The 11,729-nt window shown below is 50.9% G+C and overlaps 1 non-coding gene across 1 annotated transcript; it reads right to left on the reverse strand.

Annotated features, from left to right (window-relative positions):
- Nucleotides 1-3,509: 3,509 nt before the first annotated feature.
- On the reverse strand, nt 3,510-3,623 carry LOC139274425 (U5 spliceosomal RNA). The gene has a single exon (XR_011595483.1). It is a non-coding gene; the product is annotated as a U5 spliceosomal RNA (small nuclear RNA).
- Between the last annotated feature and the right edge of the window lie 8,106 nt (nt 3,624-11,729).

Here is an 11,729-nt window from a genome sequence, read left to right on the forward strand (position 1 = left end):
TGTGCAGCAGAGCTGGTCTCCAGTCGTTTTGGTTAATCCTTGCCACTGGACCAAGGCGAGGGACTGCCTATGATTCTTCTGATTGATTCTGACTCCTTGCCTGGATGAGTGCAGCTCCAACAACACTCAAGAAGCTTGACATCATCCAGAACAAAGCAGCCGCTTGATTGGCAACCCATCCACCACCTTCAACCTTCACTCCCTCCACTGCCGGTGCACCGTGGCTGCAGTGTGTACCAGCTACAAGATGCACTGCAGCAACTCGCCAAGGTTGCTTCAGCAGCAACTCCCAAACCCGCAATCTCTCATCATCATCATCGGTCCCTCGAAATGAGGATGACTTGCTTCCACACCAAAAAAGGATGAGTTCTCAGGTGTTTCAATAAAGGACCTAATATTCCAGATCCCAAACTACATCCTGAAGGGTGGAAGATGCCTGTGCGTGGATATTTTTAACGCTGGGTAGCCGTTGCACACCAGCCACCACTGGGACTTGACAGAGCTAGCTCTTGGTCCAGTGGCAAGGGTTACCCAAGACGACTGGAGACCTGCTCTGCTGCACAGACATAGTGCGCACACATATCGCAGTGTTGCAGACTGTCGAACTCGTTTGGCAGAACGTCTCATCGCCAGAGCTTTCACACAAGCACCAAGACGTAGCTTGGTTGGCGGTGAGGAGAGCCTTACCCGTCAGAGTGTTCATGCACAGCCGGCGTCTCAGCAACACGGCACGGTGCCCCCGAGTCGGCTGCGGGGCGGACGAGACTGTCACCCATCTCCTTCAGGATTGCGCCTTCGCAAGGCAGGTTTGGAAAGAGATGCAGTGGTTGCTGTCGAGGTTCATTCCAAGCAGCTCCGTAACACAGGACTCTGTGCTCTACGGGCTGTTCCCAGGGACACACACCGAGACAGACATCACCTGCTGCTGGAGGGCCATCAACTCGGTCAAAGACGTTCTTTGGCCTTGCCGAAACTTGCTGGTTCTCCAGAGCAAGGAGATGTCCACGTCTGCGTGTTGCAAAGTGGCGCAATCCAAGATCCAGGATTACGTGCTGAGGGACGCACTTAAAATTGGTGCAGTCGCCGCAAAGGCACGGTGGGGAAGGGTCACAGTTTAAAGCCCTTCTGCCACGGAAAACCCGGGGGCAGGAATCAGTACAAAACTCCCCTCGGGCTGTACTTGTAACGTCTTTTTTGTGTACATGGAGCACCATGATCTGTAAACACCTATGTAGTGCCATGTACAATGTAAGGTCTGTTTCGTAATGCACGTTGAAAAGAAAAAAAAATGTAAATGTACCGTCAACCATTCCGTGTACTGTATAGTGACACATGTAATGTCATTTGTTGAATGTACTACAATGTATCCCGTATTGTACTTGAAATGAAAAGCAAGGAAATGTATCGAACGGAACTGCCGTCAGCACCCAAATGTAGTGTATGGGATTGCTGACCGCAGCTAAATGTACTGAACTGCTTTCGAATGTATTGTGCAAATTTTTATATGAATAAAGTATAGTTTGAAATTTTTTTAAAAAGCAGTCTCTCGGAATCGAGGAAGACTTGCTTCTACTCGAAAAATGAGTTCTTAGGTGACTGTTCAGTCCAATACGGGAATTACAGTCTCTGTCACAGGTCGGACAAACAGTGGTTGAGGGAAGGGGTGGGTGGGACTGGTTTGCCGCACGCTCTCTCCACTGCCTGCGCTTGATTTCTGCATTTTTTTTTAATTCATTGCCAATCTTTCCAATTCTTTGTCAAATCACAAACGCCAGAGATCACCCTGCACACATCAAGGATCACTCTGCGCCAATGCTCTTAGCCAAAAGGCCTAGAGCCACTGCACCGTTCCTGGAAGTACCAGGTTCGTGGAAATACCAGGTTCGTGCCATGGAGGTGGATGGGTCAGGCCCCGCACACACCTCCGTGGAGGTGGATGGGTCAATCCACCCCACCCACCGAGACTCTTCTGCATGCTCTCGGCGGCGAGACTTGAGGTGCTCAGTGCCCTCCCGGATGCACTTCCTCCACTTAGGGCAGTCTTTGGCCAGGGACTCCCAGGTGTCGGTGGGGATGTTGCATTTTATCAAGGAGGCTTTGAAGGTGTCCTTGAAACGTTTCCTCCGCCCACCTTGGGCTCGCCTGTCGTGTAGGAGTTCCAAGTAGAGCGCTTGCTTTGGGAGTCTTGTGTCAAACATGCGAACAATGTGGCCCGCCCAGTGGAGCTGATCGAGTGTGGTCAGTGCTTCGATGCTGGCCTGGTCGAGGACGCTCACGTTGGTGCATCTGTCCTCCCAGGGGATTTGCAGGATCTTGCGGAGACATCGTTGGTGGTATTTCTCCAGCGACTTGAGGTGTCTACTGTATATGGTCCACATCTCTGAGCCATACAGGAGAGCTGTAGTTGGAGAGAATAGTGACAGTGTCGTGACGTCTGGATTTCATCCACCCCAACAATGTCCTTTGTAACACACGCACCGAGCTTGCGCACCAGGGGGTAGGAAGAACGTGATCCGTCTTCTCTGAGTTCCCTCTAATTCCTCCCCCCAACATGTGTCTCCCTTTTCCCCTACCCCAAGCTCTCTCTCTGCAACCTCCCCTCCCCTCTGCCAGTCTCTCTTCCCCCCAAGATCTCTCTCCCCACTGTGGGAGGTTTGGCGGATGCATTTGACTGCTCAGTGGAGGCAACCTGATATTGGACACATGGAATCGGTAATATTTGTCCTAACTCTCACTTCTGCGCATGTGTTCGCAGAAGGGAGACTATTTGTACTAACAAAGTTAGTGCAATAAAGGAAAACTATTGTTGGTACCATTTGCTGCCTGTCGCTGAGCCAGCTTTCGATCCAATTTGCCGCTCTGCCATGGGCTTTTACTTTTTTGATTAGCCTGCCATGTGGGACCTCGTCAAAAGCCTCGCTAAAATCCAAGGAGCAAACAACTTCTTTCAGGGGGGAGATTGAGACTATCTGCCTAATAGGGTAATCCTTGCCACTAGACCAAGACCTAGCTCTGTCAAGCCCGTGTGGTGGCTGGTGTGCAACAGCCATCCCACGTTAAAAAAATGCACGTACAGGCATCTTGCACCCTTCACGTATTAGGTCCCTCGTTGAAAGACCTGTGAACTCATCCCTTTTCGCTGGTAGCAAGTCATCCTCATTTCAAGGGACCACCTATGATGATGTGATTGTTGGCAGTGGACAATCCATTAAGACACTAGAAACTACAAATCATATTCATTTTCATTATGATAATGTTGCCCATTTGGTCCCCTCCACTAATTCTGCTCAGTCGGATATTACCAGTATTCCTAACTGCCTGTACCACCATGCTATAAATAGTATTGGTAATGCAGCATAAGCCATTAAATTTTATAGTCTTCACGTGTGTCTACTTCACCATAAATTCAGTTAAAAAACAACTACAACAAATAATGCAGATAATTCATCGAATAAGTGTGCACAACCACATACACAATTTAAGATCAATCTGTTTTTGAACAATAGGACAGCCCCACAAAAGCAAGGCCTCAAAAAATTTATTAAAACTCTGAGTGTTCCTCTCCACGGAAATCTTTAGTAAAAGGCGAAAGATTTATACGATCTGAAGAGAAACCAGAGTGTACTAAACATTTATGCTCAGCTCCTCGCCCCCAAGCGGCGGCTTGCCTCTTTAATGTTATACTGAGCCGCTAGAACTAACTTCCAGAAAAAATATATTACCACAAAACAGTACAGCGAGAGGGGAAGTAACTGAAAACTTCAGTGTCCATGAAAACCAGTTAAACCTGAAGTTTTATTGGTTTTGTGGCAAAGTGCTATGTCGAACATTGTGGGTATGCAAATGAGCTCTGAGCTTGGTGTGGGCTGGGTTTATAGTGACGTTTCCAATTTTCGGTACAAGTTTACTTCCTATTTTCATTCTCTCTGCTTGAACTTTCAGATGAGAAATTTTGATACAAACGGTTTATTTTTTCAGGGGTGAAACAATTCAAACCCAAATAATAACATAAATCAAACGTAGATGTTACTTCACTGCCTGGACTTGGGAATTGGGGACATAAATTTCAACTGACATAAATCTTGGATATGTAGCAAACAGCGAGTGGGCAAGTTTCAGACTTTAGGGGAAAAGGGGGATAACTGAGCAGGGCAGGAGGCTGGGTGAGTGCAAACTATAGGGAAGGGTGACAGGTGCCGAGAGAACGAGGAGTGAGGGTGCGTGTGTGTATATATTAATGTTAAAAAGTCTTTTATTTTCTTTGAGCACTCATTATAGTGCTCTTGATCAGCTGGCCTTTTACCAGTGGCGGGGGGAGGAGAGAGAGGGGGGGGGAGAGAGAGAGACAGGGGGGAGAGAGAGAGAGAGAGACTGGGGGGCGGAGGAGAGAGAGAGAGACTGGGGGGGGGAGGAGAGAGAGACGGGGGGGGGGAGAGAGAGGGAGAGACTGGGGGGAGAGAGAGAGAGAGAGGGGGAGAGAGAGAGAGCCTGGGGAGAGCGAGAGAGAGACTAGGGGGAGAGAGCGAGAGAAAGAGATGGGGGGGGAGGGGGAGGGAGAGAGAGAGAGACTGGGGGGGCGGTGGAGAGAGAGCCTGGGGGGAGTGGGAGAGAGAGAGAGACTGGGGGAGAGAGCGAGAGGGGGGGAGAGAGACTGTGACTGGGGGGAGAGAGAGACTGGGGGGAGAGAGAGAAGGGGGGAAGGCAGAGACTGGGGTGGAGAGAGAGGGGGGAGCCAGAGACTGTGGGGGGGGGGAGCGACAGAGAGACTGGGGTGGAGAGAGAGGGGGGGGAGAGAGAGAGAGACTGGGGGAAGAGAGAGGGTGGGGGGAGAGACAGAGACTGGGGGGGAGAGAGCGGGGAGAGGCAGAGAATGTGGGGGGGGTGTGGGGGAGAGAGAGACTGGGGTGGAGAGAGAGTGGGAGACACAGTGGGGGGGAGAGAGAGAGAGATTGGGGGGAGAGAGAGAGTGAGAGAATGGGGGGGGAGAGAGAGAGACTGGGGGGAGAGAGGGAGACTGGGGAGAGAGAGAGGGGGGAGAGAGAGTGGGGGGGAAGAGAGAGAGAGAAAGAGGGGAGAGAGAGAGAGAGAGAGCGAGACTAGGGGGAGAGAGAGAGAGAGACTGCGGGGGGTGGGGGGGTGGAGAGAGAGCCTGGGGAGAGAGAGAGAGAGAGACTGGGGTGGGAGAGAGAGAGAGAGAGACTGCGGGGGTGGGGGGCGGTGGAGAGAGAGCCTGGGGAGAGAGAGAGAGAGAGACTGGGGTGGGAGAGAGAGAGAGAGAGACTGCGGGGGTGGGGGGCGGTGGAGAGAGAGCCTGGGGAGAGAGAGAGAGAGAGACTGGGGGGAGAGAGAGGGGGAGAGAGACTGTGGGGGGGGCAGTGAGAGAAAGACTGGGGGGAGAGACAGAAGGGGGGGAGGCAGAGACTGGGGAGAGAGACAGTGCGGGGGGGGAGGTGGGGGGAGAGAGCCTGGGGGAGAGAGAGAGAGACTGGAGGGAGAGACAGAGGGAGGGGAGAGGCAGAGACTGGGGGTAGGGTAGAGAGGGGGGGAGAGGCAGAAACTGTGCGGGGGGAAAAAAGAGAGCCTGGGGGGAGAGAGAGAGAGACTGGGGGTGGGGGGGTGGGGAGAGAGACACGGTGGGGGGGATCGGAGGGGAGAGAGGATTTTCCAATCCAGATGTCATGACACTGTCACTATTCACTTCATACCCAATAAAGCTGTTAACAATCCACACACAATGCCCCATTTGTAGTGGGGGTGGGGGGGGGGGGTAAGGTTATGCACGTGCGCTGGTATAAGGGACTTCGGTTGGGGAAGCAGCAGTTGTGCTGAGGGGGCAAGGGACTTTGGCTGGGGGGAGGGACGCACTTGCGCTGGGATAAGGGACTTCGGCTGGCACTAGGTGGCTTCTGGGGAGATCTATCCTTTGTGGCTTCTGAAAGTCAAAGTGGATCGAGTTACAATTTGCGAAGTCAGTGAGAACTTGGGCTGGGCGATTCCAGTTACACATTCCAGAGAAGCTTCAGGGTGTGGCTTATCCTCCAAGGGGACCAATCAGAGACAAGGGCGGCCATTTTTAAAGTACAAATAAACTCGTCCGCATTAATTGCCCATCTCTAATTGCCCCTTGAGAAGATGGTGGTGAGCCACCTTCTTGAACTGCTGCAGTCCGTGTGGTGAAGGTAACAGAGTGCTGTTAGAGGTGGGGGGAGTTCCAGGATTTTGACCCAGCGATAATGAAGGAACAGCGATATATTTCAAAATCAGGATGGTGTTTAACTTGGAGGGGAACCTGCAGTTGATGGTGTTCCCAAGCACCTGCTGCCCTTGCCCTTCTAGGTGGTAGAAATCACGGATTTGGGAGGTGCTGCGAAGAAGCCTTGGCGAGTTGCTGCAGTGCATCTTGTAGATCAGTGGTGGGCATAATATGGCCCATCCGGCCCACCACCTTATTCTATCCGGCCTGCTGGATGGGACAGAAATAGAACGCGAGCCAGAGCTCGAGCTGCACATTCCTCTATCCACCTTCACTTCTCATGGGTCAGAGACAGACTGAATTGCAGCCAAGGAAAAAACACAGTAATACTTCATTCCAATGAATAAAAGGGTTCGTTCCTTGATTCTGGGCCCCAATGGCGGATGTCCATACCCAGAAAGCACCGTGTACTCGAATATGCCCTACCCGTTTTAGAGTGGAGTCATGGCTGCTCATCTCCACCACTCTTTTACTGAAGAAAGTGACCAGTGCTGCATCTTTCCTCTTCCGGTATCCAGATTACGACAGCAGGGGAGTTCTCATCTGTCTCCAATTGGGACGACATTAGTAACATATGCAGAGGGTCATTCGGATGACTGAGGTAGGAAATTGATGCTGACACGGGCTCTAAGGAGGGTACAGTTCTATTTCACAACACTGATTTACAGAGACCAGAAGATACCACAACATTTTCACTTTTATCTTTGATTCATTTCTAAACAGTATCGAAAACATGTGCACGTAACATAGCATCTGACTACTTACTGAATTTCTGTTTATGCCATATATATGTTTATACAATGTTCCCTTTAATATTTTTCCGTATGCGGTCCCTTTAAATTTGCTGTGCAGCCGGCCACTATGCAGCCACTCACGCACAGTATCTCTTCCAGTGGCAGGAGCTGGGCAGTGGCCTGCACAGGATCGCGCGATTTGTGCAAAATTGATGGGCAGCCCTTAGCAGCTCACCACAACTTGTTAAGTGGCCCTCAACCCAAATAATTGCCCACCCCTGTTGTAGATGACAGCCTGCGTCTGCGCACACCCAGAGGCTGAACTCCAGAACATAGTCGACGTATTTACTGGGGCGTACAAAAGTATGGGCCTTACACTAAACATCCGTAAGACAAAGGTCCTCCACCAGCCTGTCCTCGCCGCACAGCACTGCCCCACAGTCATCAAGATCCATGGTGCGGCCCTCGACAACGTGGACCATTTCCCATACCTCGGGAGCCTCTTATCAACAAGGGCAGACATTGACGACGAGATTCAACACCGTCTCCAGTGCGCCAGCGCAGCCTTCGGCCGCCTGAGGAAAAGAGTGTCCGAAGACAAGGCCCTCAGATTTACCACCAAACTCATGGTCGACAGGGCTGTAGTGATACCCGACCTCCTGTATGGTGCAGAGACATGGACCATGTATAGTAGACACCTCAAGTCGCTGGAAAAATATCACCAACGATGCCTCCACAAGATCCTACAAATTCCCTGGCAGAACAAACGCATTAACATTAGCGTCCTCGACCAGGCCAACATCCCCAGCATTGAAGCACTGACTACACTTGATCAGCTCTGCTGAGCAGACCACATAGTTCGCATGCCAGACACGAGACTTCCGAAAAAGCGCTCCACTCGGAACTCCTTTACGGCAAACGAGCCAAAGGTGGACAGAGGAAACATTACAAGGACATCCTCAAAGCCTCCCTGGTAAAGTGCAGCATCCCCACCGACTCCTGGGAGCCCCTGGCCAAAGACCGCCCTGGGTGGAGGAGGTGGATCCAGGAGGGTGCTAAGTGCCTTGAGACTTAACGGCGAGTACATGTGGAAGACAAGCGCAGGCTGCGGAACGAACATGCGACAAACCTGTCCCACCTGTGGCAGGGACTGTGGCTCTCGTATTGGACTGTTCAGCCACCTAAGGACTCATTCTAAGAGTGGAAGCAAGTCTTCCTCGATTCTGAGGGACTGCCTATGATGAGATGGTACACACTGCATCCACGGTGCACCGGTGGTGGAGGGAGTGAATGTTTAAGGTGGTGGATGGGGTGCCAATCAAGCTGGCTGCTTTGTCCTGGATGGTGTTGTGCTTCTTGAGTGTTGCTGCACTCATCCAGGCAAGTATTCCATCACACTCCTGACTTGCGTCAAGAAAAATGTAGGAAGCAGCACCAACCTCTGTACATGGCCTTTGACCTCACAAAAGACCTTTGACTCTGTCAACCGAGAGGGATTATGGAATTCCTCCTCAAATTTGGCTGTCCGCAAAAATTTATCACCATCCTCCGCCTGCTTAGACATAGAAACATAGAAAATAGGTGCAGGAGTAGGCCATTCGGCCCTTCTAGCCTGCACCGCCATTCAATGAGTTCATGGCTGAACATTCAACTTCAGTACCCCATTCCTGCTTTCTCGCCATACCCCTTGATCCCCCTAGCAGTAAGGACCTCATCTAACTCCTTTTTGAATATATTTAGTGAATTGGCCTCAACAACTTTCTGTGGTAGAGAATTCCACAGGTTCACCACTCTCTGGGTGAAGAAGTTCCTCCGCATCTCGGTCCTAAATGGCTTACCCCTTATCCTTAGACTGTGACCCCTGGTTCTGGACTTCCCCAACATTGGGAACATTCTTCCTGCATCTAACCTGTCCAACCCCGTCAGAATTTTATATGTTTCTATGAGGTCCCCTCTCATTCTTCTGAACTCCAGTGAATACAAGCCCAGTTGATCCAGTCTTTCTTGATAGGTCAGTCCCGCCATTCCGGGAATCAGTCTGGTGAACCTTCGCTGCACTCCCTCAATAGCAAGAATGTCCTTCCTCAGGTTAGGAGACCAAAACTGTACACAATACTCCAGGTGTGGCCTCACCAATGCCCTGTACAACTGTAGCAACACCTCCCTGCCCCTGTACTCAAATCCCCTTGCTATGAAGGCCAACATGCCATTTGCTTTCTTAACCGCCTGCTGCACCTGCATGCCAACCTTCAATGACTGATGTACCATGACACCCAGGTCTCTTTGCACCTCCCCTTTTCCTAATCTGTCACCATTCAGATAATAGTCTGTCTCTCTGTTTTTACCACCATGATGGCATGCAAGCCGTGATCCTTATGTACAGATCCATCACAGACCCAATACAAGTGCAGACCGGGGTCATGCAAGGCTATGTCATTGCACCAATGCTCTTCTCAATATTTCTTGCTGCAATGCTTCATGTAACCTCCAACAAACTCCCCGCTGGAGTGTCGCTAATCTACAGAACGAACGGGAAATTGTTCAATCTCCGTCACCTCCCGTCGAGTACCAAGGTTGTCTCAACCTCTGCCATTGAATTACAGTATGCAGATGACGCTTGTGCTTGTGCACACTCGAAGGCCGAACTCCAAACCATCATTGACACCTTCACTGAAGTGTATGCGAGACAGGGCCTTACTGGTCCAGATCCATGACAAGACCTTGGATAGCATGGGCCACTTTCCAAACCTTGGGAGCCTCCTGTCAGCGAGGGCAGACATCGATGATGAAACCCAACACCACCTCCCGTGCACCACTACAGCCTTCGGCCACCTGAGGAAAAAATGTTTGAAGACCAAGATCTCAATTCCGGCACCAAGCTCATGGTCTACAGAGCAGTAGTGATTCCCGCCCTCCTTTATGCTTCAGTGACAAAGACAATGTACAGTATAATATATCCTTACTACACAGTATAAATGCACACGAGGCCCATACTTGAGAGAAGGTCACTCTGTGACCAGTAACCTTTATTAGCCAGCACTGAAGTGATGAAGGTGGGTGGAGCTTCCCCTTTCATACCTGAAAGTCCGGGTTAGGAACGTCTCCCACAAGTTCACCACCTAGTGGTCAATGTTCTCATGGTGTACAACTTAGGTCAGTTTATACATGGGTTACAATGACAATTAAATGCATGACATCACCTCCCCCCAAAAAGTCTTATTGGTGGTTTACGCTCCCATGGAGAGTGCCTCATTTGGGGCTCCGGTTGTTGGGCGCTGGCCTGAGTGCCCACAGTGACTGGGCTCTCTGCCACTTGGTTCCGGTGTTCGGTCACTTATGGTGGAGTGAACTCTACATCGTGGTCTTCCTCTGCTTCTTCTATGGAGTTGCTGAACCTCCTTTTTGTTTGATCCACGTGTTTGCGGCAGATTTGTCCATTGGTAAGTTTAACTACCAGAATCCTATTCTCTTCTTTGGCAATCACAGTGCCTGCAAGCCATTTCGGCCCTGCAGCGTAGTTGAGGGCAAAGACAGGGTCATTGACATCAATACATCACGCCCTCGCATTCCCGTCATGGTAGTCACATTTTTTTTATATTTCAAAATATACTTTATTCATATAAAAAATTTGTGCAGTACTTTCAAAAGCAGTTCAGTACATTTAGCTGCGGTCAGCAATCCCATACACTACATTTGGGTGCTGATGGCAGTTCCGTTCGATACATTTCCTTGCTTTTCAGTTCAAGTACAATTTGGTACAATACGGGATACCTTGTCGTTCAGTCGACAAAATTACATTACATGTGTCAGTATACAGTACACGGAATGGGTGACGGTACATTTACATTGTTTTCTTTTCAACGTGCATTACAAAACAGACCTTACATTGTACATGGCACAACATAGGTGTTGACAGATCACGTGGCAGAAGGGTTTTAAACTGTGGCCCTTCCCCACCGTGCCTTTGCGGCGACTGCACTAATTTTAAGTGCGTCCCTCAGCACGTAATCCTGGATCTTGGATTGCGCCAGTCTGCAACCCGCAGACGTGGACATCTCCTTGCTCTGGAAGACCAGCAAGTTTCGGCAAGACCAAAGAGCGTCTTTGACCGAGTTGATGGCCCTCCAGCAGCAGGTGATGTCTGTCTCGGTGTGTGTCCCTGGGAACAGCCCGTAGAGCACAGAGTCCTGTGTTACGGAGCTGCTTGGGATGAACCTCGACAGCAACCACTGCATCTCTTTCCAAACCTGCCTTGCGCAATCCTGAAGGAGATGGGTGACAGTCTCATCCGCTCCGCAGCCGACTCGGGGGCACCGTGCCGTGTTGCTGAGAGGTCGGCTGTGCATGAACACTCTGACGGGTAAGACCCTCCTCACCGCCAACCAAGCTACGTCTTGGTGCTTGTGTGAAAGCTCTGGCGATGAGACGTTCTGCCAAACGAGTTCGACAGTCCGCTCAGGGAACCACCCGACAGGGTCCACCCTCTCCTTCTTTCGTAGGGTGTCCATGACGTTACGTGCTGACCATTGTTTTATGGCCTTGTGGTCAAAGGAGTTTTTTGTGAAATGCTTTTCCACGAAGCACAGGTGGACAGGCATGGTCCAGCTGGTGGGGGCGTTTCACGGCAGCATGGCCAGGCCCATCCTTCGCAACGCCGGGTACAGGTAGAACCTCAGCATGTAGTGACACTTGGTGTACGCGTACTGGGGGTCTGTGCACAGCTTGATGCAGCCGCACACAAA

Source organism: Pristiophorus japonicus, chromosome 9 (assembly GCF_044704955.1).
Source record: "Pristiophorus japonicus isolate sPriJap1 chromosome 9, sPriJap1.hap1, whole genome shotgun sequence".
Lineage (NCBI taxonomy): Eukaryota > Metazoa > Chordata > Chondrichthyes > Pristiophoridae > Pristiophorus > Pristiophorus japonicus.